General features: G+C 34.2%; 1 protein-coding gene across 4 annotated transcripts in view; it reads right to left on the bottom strand.

Annotated features, from left to right (window-relative positions):
• Nucleotides 1-25753, bottom strand: part of STXBP6 (syntaxin binding protein 6) — an 86916-nt gene that overhangs the window by 23778 nt on the left and 37385 nt on the right. The window lies entirely within an intron of this gene.

The following is a 25753-nucleotide window of genomic DNA, read 5'->3' on the forward strand; positions in this document are numbered from 1 at the left end:
GTTCTCCAGAGTTACATATAAGTTGCCTTTTCCCTCCAGAGTTCCGTGTGTGCAATTCACTCTAATTCAGCAAATCCCACTCTCAGCCTCCCAGGAAGCAACCGCTTCATGAACTTGCAAAAGCTCCTTGACTAAAACTCTGACAGACAGAATTCTGGTAAACTATGTCTAGCAGTTAGTTTAATGATCTGGAGTTTCTGATCTTCAAAAGAACATTGACTTTTCTATGCCTCTAATTGCTTCCCCATCCCACAGTCTGAGTTTTCATATTCAGAGAATAAAGCAAGAGTAACTTCAGGGAAAGCCTCAAATGCTTAAGGAAACCCACAACATATCACTTTCTTCTAAATGTATAAAGTCTCAAAGAAAAGAACACATCCCAAATTTTCCAAAGTAGCTTTGCAACATTGAGACAGAAGCTGAGGACTAAGTAAGTTGGTGCATTCCAACATATTTATGTGTTAAATAATGAACCAGATATATGATATCACCTTATGACATGGATTTCAGGAAAGTTATTAATAGTTTGCTTCACATGCTAGTTGTGAGCTTTATTATCAATTTCAGCTTTGAGTTTGAATACAAAAATTTATAGTATTTTATATTTTCAAACAGTAATTTCAATAACATACTGATTTAATATGGAGATTAAATTCCTCCTCACAGGACTTTGAGCCTTACCACTGTGGTCGTACAACTTCCTGCAAACTTGAGACCTGCCATGGTTCTCATACCTCAGCTATCTAAGGCAAGGAGGTGCTCTGAGGAGACAGTGATACTAAATACACACACTGCTTCCTCCAGAATGAATTTCAGGTAAAAAAAAAAAAGATTTGCTCACAGCAGAAAATACCTAGTCTAAGATTTTTGTAGTATTGCATATAGTTTTGATAAGCTGATTTCTTCATTTTGATTCTTAAAAAATTGAGGCTTTTTTTTTTTTTTTCCTGGGGAAGAAGTTTTGGTCAAAAGAGAATGTGGGAAAGAGGAAGAGATTCCATATCAGTTATCTGAACAATACGGGATATTAAAAGAATAGAGGGAAACTCTCCCTCTCCTCCTACCTTGCCTATCTCTTCTAAAATAAACAGCTACTTAGCTGTTTATCTTTCACACTATAATTTAAGTAATATTTTTTCCTTCTACGTGCAAGTTCCCTCTATCTGCTGAATAAAAAAACATAAATTTGAAGAATAGCATTAAAAATGAGTTAATCTCAAAATAGACTATTATGTAAACGTATGTGATACTTCTCCAAGAAGAAAGACTAGACATAACAGTTTAGTTGTGTCTTCGAAGAAAAAAAAAAAAAACACAAAAAAATTGCTTTGGTTTTTAATATCTATATGATAACAAATATTTTATGTTGTGTAAGACAAGAAGACATATTCTAAGTGAATGCCTACACATTTTTCAAACTTACGAAAAAGGGCATTAATAACAAACTCCTCTAAGTAATGCCCCTTCTTTTAGTTTTATACCTGGTTATCCATTCTTTACTTTTCACAGAACAATGTAAATCCACGTCCTTATAAATTGTTTTTGTGCCTATTCAATCATTTTAACCCCCCTCCTCAGAACATCTCAAAAGTCAGCCTCTCATTTTTCATTCCTATCAAATTTTTCAAAGCTAGGGAAGTAGAAGCACGATAGTAATAAATTAATGGCTTTTTTAATGTATTCTTCATATATGACAGCAATATAGCTTAAGGTATTAACACCAAAGGAATTGCTCTCCATTTTGGCACAGTTCTGCAAACGGTTGCAGTTGACAGTGGGAAGAATGGCAGACTGCTTGTAGCCAGGAAGAACCCTTCTGTATTCTTCTGGAATTCCTACATTTCCAATATTCTCTCTCTTTTCCTTAAAATGAAGGTAGTGTCATAATCAACCATTGCTGAAGAAGATACTTTAAGCAGCTTGTAAGCACTCATGCTCACTTCAGAAATCAAGGCTGAAGTTACTCACTATGGTGTATATTTACATAGGAGGCTTGAGATATTTATCACATTCTAGTCATTTCAACAAAAAACTGTCACAGATAACTATTTGAAGATTGTATCACAAATGTATTTCTCTTAATAAATGGCATTTGGCACAATTCCTACACAATCTAATGCATCTAATGCAGATGTGCATCTGCATGCAGTGAGTACAGTAGAAATTACCTCACCATCCTGAAAACAATGTTTAAGTGTCCTGAGGGGCAAACTAAAGTTCTAGTTCATTCTCAGTATCTCATAAAGTGTACTGTATTAGGAAATAGTTTTCCAATTATGTTTGCTTAGATAACTTGACAACCTTCATGTTTTGGAATAAACTGTCCAGTGACTTTTGAGATCCTACATAGTTACTTCCATAAAAGAGACTGTGGCAACAGAAGTGTTTGTTCTTAGAGACTACCCAGCAGATACATCAGACACAGCAAGTGCAAGAAAGGATTCTATTTAAACTTTTCCATAAAAAAATCCTTATCTCTTGCTATATAACAGCTTAAGACAGAGCTGCAATGGAAAAATATTTTCATACTCACAATTTGAACTTTCTGATAGATCGTTCTATATACATTCACATTGGTATAATATTCAGTTCTTGATACAAGCAACTAAAAAAAGGTGTGCTAACCATTTTAGATTACAAAGAAATTAATTTTAACAAACAAACCCAGAAACCAACCCAAAATTCACAAACATCTGTGAAGGAGTAAAAGAGGTGACTGAAGGAGAGGTCAAACAGGAAGGAAAACAAGTGAGCCAAAAACTGCAATGCCAAGTTATCAAATATTATTTTAATTGAAGTCAGTTATTTAAATGAAGTCCATTAAATGACCCCAAAAAAACCCCAAACCCAAAAACAACAACAAAAAACAACAAAAACAAACAAACAAACAAACAAAAACAGAAATCTCACAGAATATGTATGTGTTTACTCCACTAAAACAAAATGTTAATCCTTTCTTAGATCTTATGCTTGGAAGTCTTAAAAGGACATTTAAACTGCAAGAGAAGAAGAGATCTTACTTGAAGATGTTATGAGCAGATAGCGTTGAGTTGCTCTGCGTAGTATTTTAAATTATTTGAGATATAAATATTGCATACACTTCTATTAACAGGATTTCACTGTAAGCGTGAGAGCAGAAACAAAAAAATTAAATATTTAGCATCCAAACTGTTACTCCAATTCTTGTTCAACAGACTCAAAGTCATCTGCAATATTAGTCTTTGAGTAATCTTTTGTAATCTGTGTGTATCGGTAATACACTGATAGTCAAATCAAAATCAGATGGAACGAAAATAAAATAGTATTCCTCAGATCATGATTTCATTAACATTCAAAGGTTAAAACTAAAGATATTTTGAAGCAGATTAAAGATTTCAAAAGAAAAAAGAAGAAAAATAACAGGTATGAAATATGAAGAATTCGGCATAGCTTTACTATTCTACAATCTGTACGGCAAAAATTATACAGCTAGGACATTCAGTAATTCCAATTTTTATCAGATATGCTCTTATAGCTCAGAGCCATGCTGTGACCATTGATCTGACAGATAGAGAACACTAGAATTACCTGCTGTCCTGGTAGGTGGTTTTGACAGGGGACACTAGTAATGCTGCAATTAAATTTAATAAGATTTATCTCTAGAAATAGTCATGCACTAGGAGAGAAAAAAATCTAGTTGTACAGTAACACAAAAAAAAACCCTAATCTATGGGAGTATCTGGTGATCTGGTGGATAAGCACCTCAACCCAGGAGAATTAAAGTGGAAAAAAAGGAGAAAGGGAGAGAAAAGTTAAGAAAAGTAAGAATCTGGGTATGCAGAAATACTGCCAAAAATAAGCAGCCTTTATTCCATTACATGACTAATCATGTGTTAGAACATAAAGAAAATAAGCAATAAGCACAGTTGGCATTGCAATACCTTGTTCCTACTATTGTTGCTATATAATCATTGCTCATTGCAATTAGAAAGATTTATTTTAAAATGGATGAACTGCTCATTATTGCCCCATACTTAATCCTTCTGACTAAATTATAGCTTCTCTGTGGTAAGAAATGAGGTGCTGGCCAGCACATACTCAGGAAAATTTGATAATGGGAATGATTGCTAAGAGGTGAAAAAAATGCAACAAATTCCCAAGGGTTTTCTAAAAGCATACATTTGAAATTATGATCTATAAATACAGTCACCCCTGAAGAAATGCACACCCTTCAAAGTTAAATCTGACAGTACAGCTTTCTTGTCTCATGACATTTGCTCATCTCATGGAGTTTTGTTTTTCCAGTCCATACTAGTGCTGTACATGTCTTACAGGAAACTTTCTGGAAGCATGCTTCAAATTGAAAATGGTTTTTGTTTCTTCCAAACATGCACTAGAAGAATCAGACAAGGCCAAATCAAAATAACATTCAAGTTACTTGAAAATTGGATTTCTGAAATGAAACTACTTATATTATGTATCCACAGAAAACTAGGATCAGTAGTACACTTGCTGCAGAAATCAAGTTCAGTTTCTTATGCCTGTTTCAACACTTAATCTAAAGAAAACTACCTTCAACTCACTCATTCTACACTGAGGTACAGAAACATGCAAGAGAAAACTATCTACAACTAATAGTTGCAGAATACATAGAAAAAAATTGTAACAAAATAAGTTTAAAGTATCAAATTTAATAAATCAGACTTTACTCTGGAATTTCCTTATATGGAAAATTAATTGATCTGGAAAGGTTAAAAGAAAGTCTAACTTCCCTAACAGCATGATGCTGTTAGAATCTTGCCACACTTATAACTAAGAAGATTTGAAAAAGATAATCAAGAAGCTTATGACCAAGCTTACTACATTGGGCAATATTTACAGAAACAAGGATAAAGAAATTTTAGTTTTATCTTGATAGAAACTTCCCTTTCTAACTGACTGTTTTGCAGGTGCCATCATCCCAGTTCTTCCATAATGCACTTAACACTAAAAGCAGAGTTGACTAAATAGATATCTCCAAATCTAATATTGAATAGAAGATATCTGTTGGCATCTGCAACAGTCTTATGCACTCTGGCCTGTCTTTGCTTAGCTTTATGATGTTGCTGTTGAACTAGAGGAAGCTGGTGAACAGTCGTATTCCCTCTGGAACTGTTCCCCTCCAGCATAGTATGACCTTCAAACCTAAGGGAAGCACAGAATATTTCATTGTTCCAGTCATAGAACAGAACGCTAACTAGGATCAGCTTCAATATCATCAGCTTCTGCATGCAGCCGCTTGCACCTGGCTTACTAAACTTTGAACTACTGAGAAGACAGAATCCCATTCGCCTTGCAGTCCCTGCCCCACTACCATTCTATGTAGCTATGATCCCATGTGGTTACTAAGATTTATATCAGATCTATAAATTCCATTACAAAAATCAATACTTCAATTTACTATTATAATGAGAAACAGTGAACAAGTCATCTGTCTTTTCATATGAGCTTTATATTATATTAAATTTTTACCCTAACCAATAGTCTATATTTTAACACTACGTAAGTATGGAAGACTCAGAGTCTAACACTTAAGAAATGACCAATTATACAATCTCATACAATGCATCATACACTGAACAGAGAATTTACAAATTTCAACTTAAGTAATGGCTATATAAGCTTATAGTAAAAACTCAAATTACCTCTAAATAAATATAATTTATGTACCTATACTTGGAAATGATGCAATTAAACTAACTGCCATCTTTCTGTCAGTCAGCATTTTCTTCTGATCAAATACATTATATATCTTAACATTTCAGTCACAATTACTTTTGGTGTACTGACTACTCTAAAAACTGCAAGCACTCTAAAGAGAGAGGATTAAATAAAGGAAAAGCAAAATCCACCCAAATCTCTACCAAACTACTCATTCTCCTATTTCTCTCCATTCACACTCAAATTCACTTGAATTAACTGAAAAATTTCCAAACACCAGGACTAACAACTGGAATTTCAGCATCTATCAAATCAAATTATTTTTAGCTGGTATGAACTTTATTATTACAAGTATTACTATACTTTTTTTTTGTTTGTTTTTTGTTTTTTGTTTTTTGTATTTATACTTACCTTTTTAAACATTTTAGTTTGGTTATTACCTTCTCATTTTTCGTTTTTGTTCCCAGCTTCTACATACTACAGATTCAGATTCCATTCCGAAGAGAAAGATCCTGTTCTCTATCTAAACTTATATTGTATGTGTAGTGCAGCATTTTCTTGATTTTTGTTCTCTCATACACAGTATTAATATATTCTATTATTCTAAACCTCTTTGTTTGTTAATGTGCTTCTCCCAGCTGCAGAGTTTCTAGGCAAAAATCAATGTGAGTTGTGTCTCATCTGCTATCCATTCTACGAAGGCTATCTTGTAATTATACTGTTATAGACATCCATAAATACTCAGGGAAAAAGCCAATTAAATGGTGCAGGAAGCAATAAAATATGTCTGCAGTCCTTAGTGCACATCACTTGCTTTAAATGTGTTACTGCTTTTCTCAATGCCTTAGAACTACTTTGAAATTTATTTTTTTTATTATATGAATTCAACAGAATGATCTTGAGCTTTAAGTAGTAATAGTACTAATAGCTTGATATCTTTTTTTGTTTGTTTGTTTGTTTCTTTTTTTCTGGAGGAAAACTCTAGGTCATCATTTTATACACTTGATCTAACAATATTTTTTTCTTAAATTGAGAAAGATTTCAAGCACACAGTGTCAAACCATGTTCTGCTTCAGTAAGAAGTAACTGCGCGATTTGTTCACACTCCTTCAGACCAAGATTTAAGAGAGAATAAAATAAATCTTCTCAAGATAGAAGCTTAAAAAATTTACCAGCATTAATTAGCTTAAAGTGCTGAAGTATGCCTTAATAGTAGGAAGAAGACAACACCTGAAAAGGAAGAAACAAAACATCAAAACCAACCCATTCTTCAGGTTTATCCTCTTCATGAGTAACATTTTGTTGTTTCACAGATATACATTTCTGCAACAGCTTCCATCTAGTAATTATTCCTAGCTTGTATCCGGTTGTAAACGTTACAGTTTCACTGAAGAAACTCAGAACAGCATTTTGCTGCTGAGTAAAACACTTTAATAACACCAAACTACTTTGTTTCCCCTTGAAAATAAGTAAATAAAAGGTGAAGAAATCAGAGAGGTAAACTGAGCGCATTCTTCTCTTTTATGTCTTCATATAAAAATTTCAAAAATAAAAGAGCAAATAATAAAAAAAAATAGTCCTGCACTGTTTTTTAATACTTTTTAAAGAGTTCTTTCTTTCCTGGCACATTTTCTGTCATTACATTTTTATAAAGCAACAACTTTCTCTTTAGAATTCAGACTTGGTACATAAAATGATAAATGAGACAACAGAATGTTTGGGACAATCTAGGTTAAAGTAGTTAGTATGGGCAATTTGACTTGTTTAACTACTGCAACAGTTGCTTACAATATTTGCTGACAAAGAGCTACTGTGACACAAGTGAACCCCACTGTCCTCCTCCCACGTCTGAGGATACTGAAATGTTTTGCTCTTATCTGAATAAGAAACTTATATCCCAAACTATCTACAAACCAAAAAGCATTTTAGTTTGCCACTTGAAAAGAACTACAAACATGTGGTACGTTACTGTATCAGTTGGTCAGTTATCACACAGTTACATCTGCATCCCAGCTACAAGGTTACTGCTTCTATCACAGCTGTAAAGATTATGCTATCTGAACCAAAAAGATACAGACATTATCCCAGAAAATTTATACTGTAAAAGGACAGGTAATCAAGTACTTAATTATTTGGCAGTGCTAGAAATTCAGGAATATGTGACTATTATAGCATCTCAGGACAGAAATGGATGGTAATGAGGCCTTCAAATGCTCTTTAGAAGTCAATTTAGCCTCATCAGAGATTTACTGAATGCAGCATAATTGCAAAGACTGCCAACACAAGAAATTTAATGTGATCCAGAGTAAACTGAATAGCTATAGAATCTACAAATAACATCAGGAAAAAAAGGCTAAGGCACTTGGATTGAAAAGATGCAAGGAATAAAATTACAGGAGAAAAGCATTGAGCAGCCCCACACACTTTGAAAGGGCTTTATCTTAAACTCTCAGTCTCCTTAATCAAACTCAACAGAATGAAACATACAAGCAGCTATGGTACTGATGAGCAGACTGGTTGAAGAAACATTCAAATAAATCACAAGTTCTCAAAGATTACTGTACAGTACCAACTCTTGTTTTAAGTTCTATCTTAAAGGTGTATTTCAAAGGTATTTCTCATAGCGTTGCATTTTGCAAAAAATTGGGATGGCTTATCCCCAGAATACTAGGTATAGTACATGGCTGACACGAGTAGAAGAAAAAACAACAGGGGTCAGATTACCTTCAAGAAAATATTTGAGCCACATCAATTTCTTCTGAACAAACATGAAACACAATCACCTCCCTACACTAGACATTTAAAAAGGCACCTGAAAGTCTGGACAGAAACTCTTTCACCCTTTCGTGTTTTCCAAACTGCCCACAGAGAAAAGCTATCAATTTAATTTTAAATAGCCTTCTGTCTTGCAGAAAGTCTCTGTACAGTAACAAAGATCTCCAAAATGCATGGGCTTTTTCTTAAGTAATGCCTCCTATTTTGCCAAGTTAGCCCTTAATATCAGTGGTGGATGTTTGTAGTAGGCAGTAGAGGTTGAACCTTCCCATAAATATTATGTTACATTTTCTTGCCATGCTACAGATAATACTAGAGGGGTAGTCTGACAAAATAGCATCTAACAAGGAAGTACACACTAAGATATGTAATTGAATTCCTTCATATAGAAAAAAAAAATAAAAATGGTGCCTATTGACATTTGCTGAACATGGAGACCAAACAGTGGAAGAAAGCACAGTGTGGCAGTGGGTGGTGTATTTGAGCAGTGACAGCGACATGAAAGATAAGCCATGTTCTGGACAGCCATGCAGATTTTTATGTGCACTGCATGCAGTCTCCTGTTAAGTGCTGGAGAAAACGCATTGCTAATGGTGACTATGCTGAAAAACACTGTTTAGTAACTGAGAATTTTCTCTATCAATTATCCTCTACAATGTGCTCATTGTATCCATTGTAGTTTCCATGGAAGTAAATAAGAGGCATTACTTTCAGTGTGAGCTATGTATATAGATTTCTTTAATAACCGCAGAGCACACACATTAGCATCGCACTCACGTATAAACACAAGATGAGAGACATTATTTTGAAGCAATGCTTTTGCTTAAGACAGAAGCAGTTCTGTACTTGCATGCTACCGCAAGATATTCACAAGGATTAGAATGTGACAGCAAAACTAATATTGCCATATGTTCTCCTCTAATTTGTTAATATTGCCAATTAGAACAACTTTTCTCCTGAGGAAGATGAAAATGGAGATATTACAGTCACTTTTGAAATAAATACTAAATTAAGTTAGTTATTACAATAAATATAAAAATGAAGACTTGAAATCATCTACAATCAATGTCAATAGATACTAAATCTTGTATCATTTGCGAATGAAGAACAACTGACTAAGGAAATAAATCATATTTCACACAAATCTGATAAGGTTAAATATCTGTATGACAGATATCATCTTCACAGTGTGACACACAATCATCTTTGAGAGGCTGAAGTGACCAGCATGGAATATTTATTTGGACTGTGATCTACACTTCTGAGGCTGAGAATGCTAAGCAGCTTCCCAACAATCTTTATTTAATGGGCAGCTGCATCCCCTAGCTTCCTCCAAAAACATATTAGTGTATATGACAAATTCCTTAGGGTGACTCAACACAAACTGCTTTCCTTTTCTTTTATAAAAACATATTTGAAGGAAATATTGAAATAATAGTAATGGCTACTGGTTGCTACTTGCAAAATATCTTGGTCACATAAATTTTGCTTTGTTCTTATTACGATTTACATACACTGTTTTTTCTTATTTTACTTTTAATTAATACATAACTTACTTATCAAGGACATCACTTGACCATACTGATCTCAAATATAGCTCTAAACAAATAATTGGAATCAGCTTGTTCATAATATGTAGCAACACCAAGTAAGAACTCCAGAGTGGAGACAGCAGAGTATGGTTAGAAGCTTGATAAGCATGGCTCATATCAGACTCTGCTATCAAGTGAGTTCTCACCTTGCCTCATAATGCACTATGTCGCATACTCTGGGTTTCATAGACAAAGTAAGAATCGGACTGAAATGAGTAAGCTGAAAATATGCAGGAAAATAGAAATATATTTCATCTGAATGAGTACACGACTGCACAAAATGCAGAACTATCAGAGAGGAAGAGATGTTTTTCCTAACATTCAACCTGTATCTCCCCATGTGGATCTTGAGGTCATGACTGCTGAGACTGGCCCTGAAGACTCTTCTCAGACCTAAGTTCCTTGCATTCAGACACATCCCCCATTACATTAATGGGCAAACTCCCTGTCTTACATGACCAAGACTGTTCCAAATCACCTCATCTGAATTAAATTGGATAATAGAAGACTAAAAACCAATTCAAATCCAAATTACTGCACAGTATTTAGTGATCTATGCAACAGAAGAGGAGTAAGTAGATTAAAAATCAGGCTTATTGATGCTGTCTTTTCTAAGTTCTAGTTTAAGCTACAACCGTCCTACTGATTTAATGTTTGATTGAATCTATTTCAGTAAGGAAAAGTAAAAGCAAGTATTTATAAATAAACAATTTATTTCTGCAAACAGTCAAGTTTAGAGCTATTATTTGGCATACTTTTTGTTTAGGAGGAGCATCTAATTTAACTTTTACTACTGAATTTGACAGAAGCTTCTTTCTATTGCAAAATTTTGACTATAGAGTATTAAAGTACCTTTAACAGACCAGTATTGGCAGTTAAGACTTGGAAATAACTGCAGTAAACAGTACCAAAATGAAATAGATAACTGAAATTTAATAAGCTTGAAAAAAATAAGCGCTACTGGATATATTATCAAATTCACCCAAACAGTTAACAATAGTATAAGTACTCATACCAGTATTGTGGCAAGTACTATGTGCCACTGTTAGGGATGAATAGCCTGAATAGTAGCTTTATGATGTTGATTAAAATACTGTGTTTGATATATGAAGAATAAGTATCCCCTAGATACAATGATTTTAAAATAGGAGCAGTAAAAAGGCAAGTAAAAAGTTCTAGTCTAGCAGAATAAATAAAAATTATAATCCAGCCTGATTTGTACTGTGTCCCCAAGTTCTACACCACACTAAGTACAATAGGGTTTTAAGAATTTCTACATAAATATTTGACATTTATTGCAGGTCAGTTCTTTAAAAGTTATCAAACAAGGCTATTACTGCAACATTATCAATTTCCAGAAAACTAAAAATAGAGCAGAACTAATCAACAGGTCTTCCCTATATTTTGATTTCCTCAGATATATTCTTCTCTCTTTCCACATGGAAGCTTTTCTTGAACATAAGCCAAAGGTCCTGAGAACATCTGCACAATGTGTGCACTGATTGTGAGCACATAGTCCATTTACTACACTTCAAGAATTAGAATGTTTACTGGTCTGTGAATCCCATGCAGAAATACAAGAATACTACTTGAAGTTTCTGAGATTCCAATTCACTACCACAAAATCCCTTTTAATACTCCTTCTCTGAAAAAGGTAAAGAACTGTATGAGTTGTACATAAATCTCTAAAATGAAGCAAATAAACACAGATTCAAAAGACCATATGTTTGGCATGACACCAGCTTGTTCAAGTACCTACAGTAGAAACAAACTGATCCTTGACTGATCATTATTTACATTTTTTCCAGTTCGTAGTTGTTAGTGCAAAGTCAAAAATCTTAATATATATTTAAAATTTCTAGAATTTCTTAGCCTTCCACATATGAAATTGAGAGCAATTTTCACATTGAACACTTGTTTGATATAGTTGTTTCTCATGTGATTAGAAAATGCTTGGTATTATAGATAGGGTTTTGCTTGTCACTGAACAACTCTTTTGTTCAGTAGATTTTCTGTGAACAAGTAATAAATCCTAACACCTAGTACTACTGTTTGTTTTGGTTTTCTTTTTTTACTGGTTGACAATTAAACCAGAATGCCACATTATAACTTTGTAATTTTATAAGTAATACAGCAAATTCACAGTGTATCTGTATTATATTAATCATTTTGAAATTTAATATTGGAGGTAACATACTATGCTACACAAATTGCAGTTGTTCAGCCCAGGTATATAGCCAAGTTCTTTTGCTATTTTTATTTAACCTATTACAATGAAAATATAATAACCAGGATTTAACAGTATAAGCAGCAGCTGCATCTTGAAAGTTTACACAAAAATCACAAGCAGAGATCTTTTAGAATACATAATACAGATAACAATAAAGCCCAAAATGCTTATCACATGGATGGCCCTACAGATTTAAAAAAATACAGCAATGAAAGAGCAGGAAATTATTTAATTTAATTACTGAAATATGACAGAGGTTTCTCTTTAGACTTCGGTTACAGATTGTGTGAGAGATCTTACATACAAACAGTTTAATATTACAAGACCTCGGATACCATGCAGTTATCACAGAGGGAGGCTCCAGATAACAGGATGTAGGCATGTCATTGTTGTTTGTGATTGGTTGTATGTTTGTTGGTTTTTTTTTTTGTTTGTTTGTTTGTTATTTGTTTTTAGTATTTATATACAATTTATAATTGAATGTAAATGTTTCTTAACTTACTGTGAAATAGAAACCAGAATAGCAGGACCCTACAAGATACTTAGTAAAAGCTTTCTAATCTTCAAAGAAAGAAATCCCAGGCAGTATGTCGGAGTACAGTGTATATCCCAAGAGCTGGATGAAGTAGTGGTTCAGTACTCTTCAGACTAGAAATTTCTGATGGGAAAAATAATAACTTCTGGTCTCTTGCACTGTATCAAAGTGGTTACATCAAGAAGAGGTTAAAGGTTCATAGCAAAATAAATATAAATGTCTTAACTTAAAACTAATAGCTTACTTTTCAGATATGGTGTGTTTTTAACCCTCTTACAGCTTGTGCGGAATGGCAATAACCAAGTTTGAACACAATGCAATGGAACACCAGACAACTATCCAGCTGTGTAATAAATTTAATGACATTCTGTGCCAATACAGATACTGCATATAGTAAATAAAATAAGACTTAGTGGAACTGGGTATAGTAGTATTCATCTAATTATGCACGTCGGCTTACTATCACCAGGATACAGCTGCTGTAGATATGAACCGTAGCTCTTTTCCCTTTCTCTACTCCTCTTTGCATGGGTTATGCTTTCTGGCACCTCACCAATTTCCACTGACACTGCATCTCAAACAATAAACATGCTGAAGATGGAAAAAAACTTATGAAATCTTTAGAAGTCGTTAATACTGTCATCAGCACTATGTCAAACACTATGAGCAGAAGACAAAAGATTAAGGGATAACAACCAAGTTGTTTTAGAAAAATCCCTTGCACTTTAGAGAAATGTAAGCGTTCTAAAGATGCTCTTCCTTCTGTAAAGGAAAAACATACATATATAACTTAATATTTGCCTTCAAAATGCACCAAATTTCTTAGAGATGTACATAAACATCTTTTGCTGTTCAAATATTATGACTCATTCCAGACTCTAGATGCTATTGAAGGGTGAGAAGGGCCCCGTAGTAAAAGAGTACAAGTGAGAAAAAGGCTTCACAGGGACTAAGGATAGGGGGGATAGTTAGACATAGTTTATAGAAGCAAGAATGTAGAAGCTGTTAGAAAAATAAGTGATGGCAGACACGGGGTCTGGAATAAAGAGGGGGATGAAGGCCATGAAGATAAGGGTTTGAGAAGCCTGAGGACATCTGGCAGTGAGATGATTAGATGTCCACAGTGCAAGCTGAAACTGGGTTGGGCGAGACTGCCCATCCCGTAGGGTCAAAAGTTAACAGGGAGAAAGACTACAAATCTTCACGACAAAGATGAGGATTCTTCATCCAACAGCCATCAGGAGGAGACCCTCACGACTCACTATGCAGATGTGGGGGGGGGGGGGGGGGGGGAGGGGGGGCACACGCTAATGGGTTCTCAGGAATGTGTTGAATATGTATCTGAATTCTTGGAAACTACTGATTATTTATTAGTTCAGCCTATATCTGTAGCATGCTTTTTCCTGACATGCAAGTTAGGAGGAGCTATCCCCCTTGCACCTGGCATATGTGCAGCACTGACTAAACATACCTGCTTCTATAACTACTTGGCTGTTACAGAGTCTGATTCCGTACATCACTACAACCAACACAGAGTTTGGAAGTTTTTATATCAGCTCTGTAAATCAATATCTTTTTGCCTGCTTTCATCTCGTTGTTCAATTCATTGTAGTCAACACCAAACGTAGTGCAAGATAAGTTATTACTTCTATCATCCATATCACATCCATACCCATACTACAGATGTGAAGAAAATTATACAGACCCTCAAAATGTTTGAAATATCCAGAAATAGTATCTTGATGATTTGCTTAATCTGATATTGCATATTCTGTAGCCACCACCACTCCCAGTGTCTTTTTCTCTGTTGTAAGTTAGGTTATGTCTGCTATTCCCTTAATACAGATTCTGTTTCAATAAAATCACTACGAGTATCATTAGCTAAAACATATTACACAGAGATACTACATACTGGTACTACACAAAGATATGCCAAAAAGTGGAAGTGAGAAGACCTGTGGCACAGGTCTATCCCCCTCAGGATTTATAAGCTCTAAGCTTTTCAGAAGGCATGAGTAGTCCGAAGACTTCTAATAAATACAGTGCTTTACAGTGCTAAAAAAAGATCAACCAACCATCACAGAACATTTGCATAGCAATACAATTATTACAACACTAAGAAGGCCTTTCTGTTTCAGAGTGGAAAGCAACTTCTTTGAGTAACAAGGAAATAGAGCTCCTTGTGCAAGGTAACCCTGCAGTGGGCCACATTACGATTCAAATGTATCTCTTCATACCTAGAATCCAAGAGGACAAAACTGTTCTTTGCACCAGTTGCTGCCACATTAGTGTCAAAAAACTGAACTTGAGAAGTGAAAAATTCTGTTTTAAACTAGAAACATTTCAAGTGGGTTGTCTAGCCCTTATCTGTATAGTAATACTTTCCCCATATGCAAATTTACAGTCACTTAGCAACTTAGTGGTAACTGTCTTTGTTTCAAGAATATTGTTAACTAGATCAAGAAGCTACTGGCTCAATAAAAATAGCATCCTAAAATAAAAGGCATCTCACTCAACTTATTCCTATTCTAGGAAATTCTGTGTACTCTGAGTCACTTTGCTTTGACAGATAAAGCGGTCAGAACATAGCTTGACAATGTTGCATGTGTATCTATTATGCTAAAAATCTAGAATTTATTGAATATCACCCAATTCTTCGGGTGAGCATATAATGCTCAAAATGAAAAAAAATCCCTTAAAGTTATTTTACCTAACTATGTAAACTATTTAATTTTAAATCAGCCCTCAAATTGATTTATTTCTGGTATAGTGTGGGAGGAATTATCTGATTTTGCAGCATTTTAAGGCTCAAATAATTTGCGTTTTTAAAAATTCAATTTTCTGTATAGACTGATTTTTGACAAACTGTGTTATCAAGATGTTACACCATCAAGGATAAAAATTTTATAGAACAAATAAAATCACCATAATATTCAATTTTTATCTGCAAGTTTTCAAAAGAATTGCTGTGAGATTACTTACAACAAATAGAGGAGCTAGGTCTGAAGTTAGTTTTAAAACACATTAACTTGAATACGTCAAGAGGGAAATGAATTTATATTCTTTCCTGTGTTGTTCACGGAAGCCTCAAAACATGGGTGATGTAATGTTCTATTTTTTCTAATGTGTACACGTCAGTATATGGAGAGCGCTGTGCGAAAAGCAAGAGAAGCAGTGAATTATTTGCACTAATATTCATATGAAAAAAAAAGAAAGCATGAACAACTGTAAAGCCAATAGAAGACCTATTTGCACTGCAAAAGTAACAAGTGAAAAGCAAGACAAAGCTGAACTAGCTACAGTAAAAGTTAATAGCTGAATCTCAAAGATTTAAGAGAATCTAACACATCTGTTTCCAATATTTCATTCACGCAAATGTGACCTAATGACAACTTGTTCAGAGTTATGCATATAAATCTAACATATTCCTAACTTTTTCCTTCTTGATTTTCCAGACTTCTTAAAAATCAATCTTTATGGTCAAAACATTTCAGGAAAAATTTCTCTGCCTTTCTACTATGTGATTCCCTGTACAGAACTCATGAGAAAATGCTTGGATTGAGATAATTGACTATTATACAAGTCAACTGAACAATCCTTTCTAGCCTTATATTAGAGGCTCATGATCACTGAATGGAGTTCAGAAAACCCAAGAAATGTTATCTAGGCTGAACACAGAGTGCAGAAAGAACAAAACTGGAATTCTAAACTCCATATGATTCCTTCTGAGCAGGGAATAATGTCAAATGTCAGGATATCAAATTTTCACGGAAGTGGTAAAAAACAAATCTGGGTTTGCAGCTGTAGCAGGATAAAGAAGGAAAGAGAAGCAAAATCAAAATATGCCCCAATGGAGCAGATAAAGTATTGAGAAATAATGAGCATGGTTGACTGTAAGAGAAGGAAGAATTTCTTTAAAAATAAAACAAAGCAAAAAAAAAAAAAAAAAAAAAAAAAGGCAAAAAGAGGTGGAATAATCACATGAAGTTAAAAGACAATCAGAGAATGGCTTGTGTTGAAAGAGACTTCAAGGATCATCAAGCTCCAACCCCCTGCTACAGATATGGCTGCCAACATCCACATTTAATACTAGGCCATGCTACCCAGGGCCACATCCAACTTGGCCTTGAACATCCTCAGGTACTGGGCACCTACAACCTCTCTGGGCAACTTGTTCCAGCACCTCATCACTCTCTTGGTAAAGAACTTCCCCCGATATCCAACCTAAACCTTTCCTCCTTCAATTTAAAACCATTTCCCCCTGTTCTGCCTTTATTTACCCTTTCAAAGAGCTGGCCTCCTGCTTTTAGGCTCCCTTTTGGAAGGATGCAATGAGGTCACCTCACAGCCTTCTCTTCTCCTGGCTGAACAAGCCCATATCATTCAGCATGTCTTCATAGGGCTGGTGCTCCAGCCCTCTAATAATCTTCATAGCCCTCCACTTGAGCCTCTCCAACAGCTCTCTGTCTTTCTCGTATTGGCCACTGGCCTAAATGCAGTACTCCAGATGGGGCCTCACGAAGGCAGAGTAGAGAGGGACAATCAACTCCCTGTCCCTGCTGGCCACCCAATCCTCTATATCTCTATATCTAGTCTGGGTTAGGAATTTAAAGAGGTTGATACAAGCATGATACTTTATATCTGTTTTGGTTTTTTTTTTTTGTTTTCTTTTTAAAGGCAGTTTCTTCTATAATGCTCAACATTTGAAAGTTAAACAGAAATAGAGGCAAGTTGACAATGGCTTGTTACTATTCAATAGCCACATTTAGATAGCAAGTACAGAAAATTAAAATGAGAATTAACTTGTAGAGAAGAAACTATGTTTAGTGACATAAATTTCTCAAAGATGTTGCAGTCTAAGATAATCAAAGACAAGCAGCTGACAGAACACAGTTAGAAAGAGGTAATACACATACTAGCAGAAAGAATCCAATTAACTAGCCATAAAAAAACTATTAAATAAAATGGAAGTAATAATCAACTTTATGCTTGCTAAAGTTATTCATGAATAAGAATACTAAAAGAAATTTCCCATAACAGTTTTTGTAGGAAATACAGAAACAAGATTTTCAAATACTTTCCAGCATTTGAAGTCATTTTAGATATGCAGAAAGGGGAAAGACAGCATGAAATCAAATTAATTCCCCTAATTCAGTGATCAGGGATGTCTAAAGTCACATAGGTTTTAAAAAGAAGGCAAATGGAGTGAAAAAAAAAGGTTTGAACAGGTACACAAGCAAAGAGGAAAAATGGTCTATGAAATTCATTAAGCATATGACAAAGACTGAGCTTAAACATTTGTTAGCTGGAAAGTTACGAGCAAACTATTTACAATAGGTAAAAAAAAGCTGTAGGCAGTCACAAAAAGAAACAACTCTTCCTTTTGAAGTATAACAACTTAGATTCACATCATATTTTAACACTACAGTTAAAGAGATTCAAATTTTACATATGTTATTTTCATGAAAATAGCCTTTATTGATCATCTGGCTTTTTGCCTGCTGAATTAGTAGTCCTCCAATTGACTTTTTGAATTAATGGGCTTATGCAATCATGATAAGAAATTAGACAGCTATTTTTATTCTCAGAAATGTCAGTGCCACTTTCATTTATCTTCAAATTTTTTCTGGAAAAAAACCTGTGTCTTCAGATATTTTTCTGCTCAAGAACAGTGCAATAGTTAAGCATATTAATGGAGAGAGCTGCTTTCATACATTCCAAACTAACACTAAGGAAACTAGAAATAAGACATACTTGGAAGGAGGGTGATTTTTTTGTTTTGTTCTCACTTTTTGTCTTCAGCTGATGTAATCTTGCCCCACTCTCTCTTTCTGAAGATAATAGCTATGCTTAATTACTAAATATTAGGGGAAAAAAATTAGGTTTTGTTTTCAAAGAATTGCTTTTGAAATTTACCATAATATTTGATTTATGCTATAACATTCAGAGTTCAGTGGGAATTTGAAGTAAGCTGTACAGTAAGCAGCTGAAGTCTACCTTGAAAGTGAGAGGATTTCAAAACAGCTTTTGAAACTTGGTTTTATGGAAAACAAAGGAGTTTTCTCTTTCTCTAGAAGAGAAGATGCAAAGTCCATTTCCTTGCTGTTATTCTTTTTTTTCCTGCAGCTTATCTCAGAAATAAACAAACCACTTTACTGAAGCGTGCTGATAGAATTTCATTGCAGAACTACGCATTTTCCTTTCTCTCCATCAAGTTGTCTTTTTTATCGCGATAAAAATCTTTCTGTAAAGTTGCAGTACACCTGTCTAACTTCTAAGGCTACTCCTTAAGCCTCTTATCTCCAAACTAGGAGATAAACTTCAGTTAGAGATCCAAAGGGCTGAAATTTAAACTCACAGAAATATTCCCTAGACTGATCTTTCTTTTAAAACATTCACAGATTCTTATCCTGAGTTCAGAAAAGTTTGTGGAAGAAGAATAAAAAAGATAATGTGGTCTGTTGAAATTCCTTTAAAATATTATCCTCCTACTTCACATAGTTCTCAAGGTTTATATAACCACATTTTTTTCCCGCTTTTCAAGAGAACTTACCTCCTGAGTTTTATAGCGTAGGCTATTGCTAATTGCTTGCACAACAAAGCTGACTGATAACAAAAATATATCCTTAAGTTACATTGCCTAACAACGGACAGACAAGATTGGAAAAGGGAAAATAGAAATTGAACTGAAGGATGCAAGAAGAAAACCTATGAAACCTGGCCACCTTGCAATCTTTCTTCCTTCCTGCTTTAAAACATATTTACACACTTCATGTCTTTTGAGAGGATGTCATTGCAAGATTTTTGTCAAAAACATGTATAATTCCTAAGGCAAACTTCAGTCTCTCGACTTGCTGATAGCTGTTAAAGTACTTACTTTCTAAAAGAAAATGTATTTAAGAGTAAGTTCATTGTAAATAAGATTGTTATTGTACAAACTACACGCCTGAATGCTAATATTTTGATTCAGTTCCTAAAGAATGGATTTCACAGTAATCTGTTGTGCTACAACTAATAACTTGATTATAAAAAATGTCCTTGGGGAACAGAAGTAATTTCCTTAGAAGAGTCCATTCTCTTGCAGACTGAGGCATTCTGTTAGGATTTCAAGTGGTAATGCATTTATAAAAAACTAGCGGAGTCATATGTGAATACACCTGTAACACAAACATGGTATTGACTATCTAAAGCATAACTAGAGAAGTATCTGAAGGACCATTCCTTATCCCCTCCTTTTCTCAGATTAAAGAGCAATGCTGTACCTATTGTTGGAAACATTTTGAGGAACATGTCTTGCTTGATGCATTACTGTTTCAATTTCTCATGAATCTTTTAGTCAAATGGGCATACAATAACCAGATCAGGTGCAAAATGACGGGGGAAATAAACCCTTGTCTTGAACTTGACATGGAATTCTCACTCAACATCATCAGTGAATATAGGAGCTCAAAGTCTGTATTTAGGAAAAAAAAAAGAAGGACAATTTTCATATTGTTCCTAAGAGTTCAATGTTCAGACAAGTTCTCACTGCCCATACTAACTCAGAAAAGCAAATAATCATCAAATTAAACTGTTTACAATACTTCCAGGATTCACTGCTTTTAAACATTGAATGGTCTTTATCTGGTAGACATCAGAAGTCATGCAAAAATTCAACAAAATAGAAGAATATCCAACACAGAGAACGTCTCTAGATTGGTACAGCTTTTGTTCAGCAACACACACGTTTCTCCAGCTGTCAGTCTCCAGCTGTGGAATTTCTGTAAAGATCTCTAATTACTAGATTTCCTCTATTCAGTTTTGAGTTCAAAGAGGTACTAAGAAATAACACAACTGATGACTCAAGATTTGGAGGCTGTATTATCTAAATGAATGGCAAATATAACTCTTGGCAAATAATTCTACTTGCTTACACGGCTGTTCTGAGTAATTTTAGCAGACAGACATAATTGCCCCACTACACATTAATTTTTTGAGATGCTATTTAATTAGCATAACATAAGTAGTGAAACATGACTAAAAAGGTAGTTTTTACTCCATTTAAAAGACAATAAGAGCATTAATGAAATCTGTGTTATTTCTCATGAACAAAACCACTACCACTGGATCTTAATGTTAAAATGCTTTAGTCTCACAGGATTGCAGTACAGGTTTAAACATCTGTCTTTCAAAATGGCATCATCATACTGTACACATCATTCACCTCCCAAGCCCTCCTCCTTGCTAAGAAAATAAGCTAGTTAATGTTAAAACAAAAAATACTTTAGAAAGCTACATCAGTGTCTAGCTAGAAAACCAAAAGCTCACCTCTGTAAAAAGCAATAAATACCAGTGTTTGAGAGTCTAACTGAACAAATTAATACTCAACAAATACATTGGTCTATAATTTTAGAGTCCTTCAAAAGCTGTAAGTAGGACATTTTCTTTTCCTCTCCAGTTTCACAGCATCTCTTCAAGCCTTTTCAAATTTTACATTCTCCATAGTTGAAGATCATTTCTCTTCTTTAGCTTCCAAACTAGTTTGCATTACATGGTGAATGGGTAAATAACCAAAATTCCCTCATGCATATGATGCAGCTAAAGAATCATTTGTGCATATTTGTATGCTACATTCACTTAAGAAATTAGAATTTCTTATTTAAAACTTAAGAAAATTTAAGAAAACTATTATTAAAAAGAGGTTGTAATATCTAAATACAAAAAAAAAAAAAGATAACTTTTTTGTAAGTTCTTTACCTAGCTCTTGTTTTCAAGTAGGTTTAAAAAAAAAAAAAAACAAATCTTAGGTGCCAAAATCAAACAAGGCCAGCAAAATTTATCAGACTTTATTTCAGACAATTTGAGATAGCCTAGTGCGAGAGCTATCAAGATTTCTTTAGTAATCTGCTATGATTACAGAGGAACAAACATAATAACTGGAGGTTATAAATATTTATTTAAAGTTTCATTTTTTCCTCTCATTTAGGAAAAGTATATATTGTATGTGTGCCTTGAAACCAAAGTTACTGCTAAGAGAATAGTGCTTTGATATAAAAATTCTGTTATCTTCCAAGTCAATGATCCAGGCACAGAAAATAGCTCTTACTACAGAGAGAAAAGAGGCAGAGATTTAAGAAAACTAACACAGCAGGGGCTAATATCATATTATCCATGAACAGCATTTAGTAGTTATTTCATCCAGCAAGAAGCTTATGTTGCAGCTTCCCTTCCAGCTGAGTGACTCCTCTGAAGACACATCTGAGGAGGCAATACAGACAAACAACCCGATTCTGCATTTAGAGCATAAAATTGCCTGAGGAATTTTACATACATGATGACTGTGTTTCAGATTAAAATTATAACTCAGATTAATCCCCTGAAAATGAATTTACCTTAAGTCTTATTAATGTCCTTCATTAGCTTAAACATCCCAACAGGAATGAGAAAATCCTGTGTCAAACAACTTTCAAGGAGACTAAATAATCAAGATTCAGACTTCCATTTAAAATTGCTCAAGTTGGTTTTTTGTTTTTTGTTTTTTTTGTTTGTTTGTTTGTTTTGTTTTGAGACGCTGCCCTCTGACATACTAAATGAAATATCTGTAAAGCATTAAAAAATGTTAATGGAGGTTTTATTATATTTACATATGCTGTAACTTAACAGTAGTCATCTCAAAAAAGCTGCTTGTAGAAAACGGATCTGTGTTTCAGAAGGATCATTCAAAGATAAGGTAAATATTAAAGCTTCTATTAAAAAGTCATAAGACTATGCGGAAAATCTCATCTCATAGGTGAAATAGGTGAGATTCCTCATAGGAAGAAAATGAGGTTTTTTTTCCTAACACCTAACACTGGGAAATTTGAGTTGCAGTACAGTTGTAACATGATCATTTCCCCGAGGCTACAAAAGGTTATTACATACCGCAGAGCTCTAAAAAAACACAGCAAAAGAGCCACTGAAAGGGTGGGGCAGGCTTTCTCTGTGAAGCAGTTCCAGCTAAACAGTTACTAGAGATTGTTTCAGCTTACACAAATGGGCAGTTCCTCCTGGGCACAAGGCCAAAAGACTTTGCATACTTCATATTCATTCAGCCTCCCCACCCTTCATATGTTGTTTTTTTCCTTCTTATTAGGACAAGCATAATCAGATTACAAAAAACAATTTCTGTAAAAATCTTAAAAGGTTTGGCTCCATACATACAGGACAATTATTTCAAATAGCATATATGCATAAATATATATATTGCCGGTTGGAAATTTTCAGATGTTACACCACTGGAGGAGAATTGGGAAGCATTAGCTCTAAATACCTCCCCTGCAGTGTGTCATAACTGGCCTGTTCCTTGAGTAGTATGTAAGCTTCTGTGGCAGCAGTTTGGATGACCTTGGGTCACAATCATACCACAACAGCACAACAGCAGATGAAGTTATAAATCCTGATCTGTTTTGTATTTAATTCACTTTAAAATGATTATTTGCAGATGAAACAAAAAAATGTTTGGAGATCAGGAACATGTTACTCATCTTTGACAAAGCAACAATAAAAGCCCACCTAATGACAGAGGAGCTTGATGTAATACTCTAATTGGCTTAGCAATTTCTTTTTAAAGTACTTATTATGGGCTGCTCTACACTGAAAATTGTTTGATGCTACTGACTTCAAATATAACTATGAAAAAACTTAGTGGATTTAATTCCTACAGCTTACAGTACAGTAACAGGATAAGATTTTAAGCTGATGTTTACCTATACTAGTTCATAACACTGCAATTTATAGTCTAGGAGAAAGAGATCTTCTAGCTGTTACAAGAGCAAAGCTACATAGTAATTGACAGAAACATTTTCTGAAATACAACTGGATAGAACTCCAGATGTTTCCTACCCCGTATGATACAAACTGTTCACTTTGTATCATGATGAGTCAGAGTGCAGTAATGCTAAACTCCAGTACCATGAAACCTCATAAAATTGTTCAAACTGAATCCTGCCTAAAAGCAAAACACAATTTGAATTACTATTGTAAAGTGAGAGTGATTTTTACAAAAACTAGCAATCAGAAGACACTCACAGAGGTCTTATTTCCATAGCTGCCATATTCCAAGTTGAAGGCAAAGTTATCATAAAACATTGCAGATTACATTCTTATTTTTAGCTCTGCTTTTCTATTTCTTTCTTTTTTCTTTTTTACTTTTTTTTTTTTTTTTTTTTTTTTTAAATCACATATAAGGTGACACTAACCTCTGCCAAAATAAAAATAAAAATAAAGTCATTTGGACAGAGAATGAACAAACTACTTCCAAAGACAGCATAACATTCAAACACTTTAACCTGCCAGTAAACTGGATGCTAGCATCTGTCATGTTCTGAGCAAAAAAAGTGCAGCAAAATATGCTGTGCTCACTGAGGGAAGCTACTTCCATCTCCTCAGGAATGTAAACCTACCCATCAGAAATAATTCCAATGAATGGATAAAGAAATACACTTGCCATCATCTTTTGCAATGGAGGAAAAGCATTCTGCAACCTAATTACTTTCTGTAAGACATTTAGTAATTTTGGGATACCTCCATGGAAAGGCTACAAATTCCAGCCAAGAATAACCTCATTAAGCTTCTTTTGTGAGTAAAAGGATAACATAACGCCTCCAACATACAGCTCTGTGAAGTTTTTGTTTTTGTTGCTTTTTTTTTTTTTTTTACACATAACTTTACTGCATCAATAAACATTTCCCATACGTGAGTGTTAAGTCTATCCCTATTTATTATTGCAAAGTTATGCCTGATTCCTTACTTATCTCATACAGATTTCTAGATTTTTATCCATGTTTTTTGTTTGTTTTGTTCCCTCTCCTCTGCAACATCACACTTCAGGGTTTTGAAAATTTTCCAAGAAGTGCATGTGTGCACAGAGTTGGAGGATAAAACAACACAAGAATCTTAACTCTCCATAAAATAAGAGGCAGTAACACAAGATTCCCAGTTGAACATTTCACCTTATAAAACTGAAATTGATACATGATAGTTAACTGGAAAAACAAACAACTGGCAAGATTATGAAACAGCAAGCAGTGATCAGAAGCACAACTGTATACCCGCATCTTAAATTAAAAAAAAAAAAAAAAAAAAAATTCCTGCATGTAAATTAGGTTAAGCACAGAAAGATAGATTGACAGGAGCTTATAAACATTCATCCTTCACTTTTAAGAGAAAAATAAATAAAGAAATAAATCACAAATCCTAGACCATGTACTTTCAAATAAGCAATTCTGTAGGTTTGTTAAAACAGGATTCCCACCTAAGCAAACATTATGTGCAAAGTTTTGGATACATTAAATTGAACAACTGGACACAATCAGAAATGTTCAGAGCATCAACATATGTTAAGGGTATTACTCTTAATACCATCAATAAATTAGTTCTTTTGTCAAAAAAACTCTTATTTTTCTATTTTTAAATAGATACAAAGATCAATAATGAAGAACAGAAAGATAACTCCAAAAGCAATCAATTGCCTATCTTACTGCTCAAAGATTTTCAAAGACTCTTAGAGGACGTTTTGGAAATTCCCTTATAAAATGGAACTTAGCATGAGCATTAAGAGAAAGTGGTATTTAGACTTCTAAAAACCCCTTTGAGTACCAAAGAGCTAAGATATCAAAAATATCCAGATAAAAAGTTCTGATTAAAAAAAAAAAAAAAAAAAGCTTAGTTAAGAACAGCATTGAGTATTACAACCTATCATAATTAGAAGTAGATGAAAACAATTATACTTCAACAATTTCATATGAGCAGTGACTGCACCTGCAATCTCAACACTGTGGCAAATTCATTAGGCTGCCATGGAACAGGAAACCTGTTCTGAGACTAACATTACCCTTGTCAGCAGTGTCAGTCTTCCATGACATGACACAGGCTATGTCTGAACACCACCAGCTCTAATCAGCCAGCATTACTGCAAACAATTTC

The sequence above is a fragment of the Lagopus muta genome, chromosome 6 (genome assembly GCF_023343835.1).
Source record: "Lagopus muta isolate bLagMut1 chromosome 6, bLagMut1 primary, whole genome shotgun sequence".
In the NCBI taxonomy this organism is placed as follows: domain Eukaryota; kingdom Metazoa; phylum Chordata; class Aves; order Galliformes; family Phasianidae; genus Lagopus; species Lagopus muta.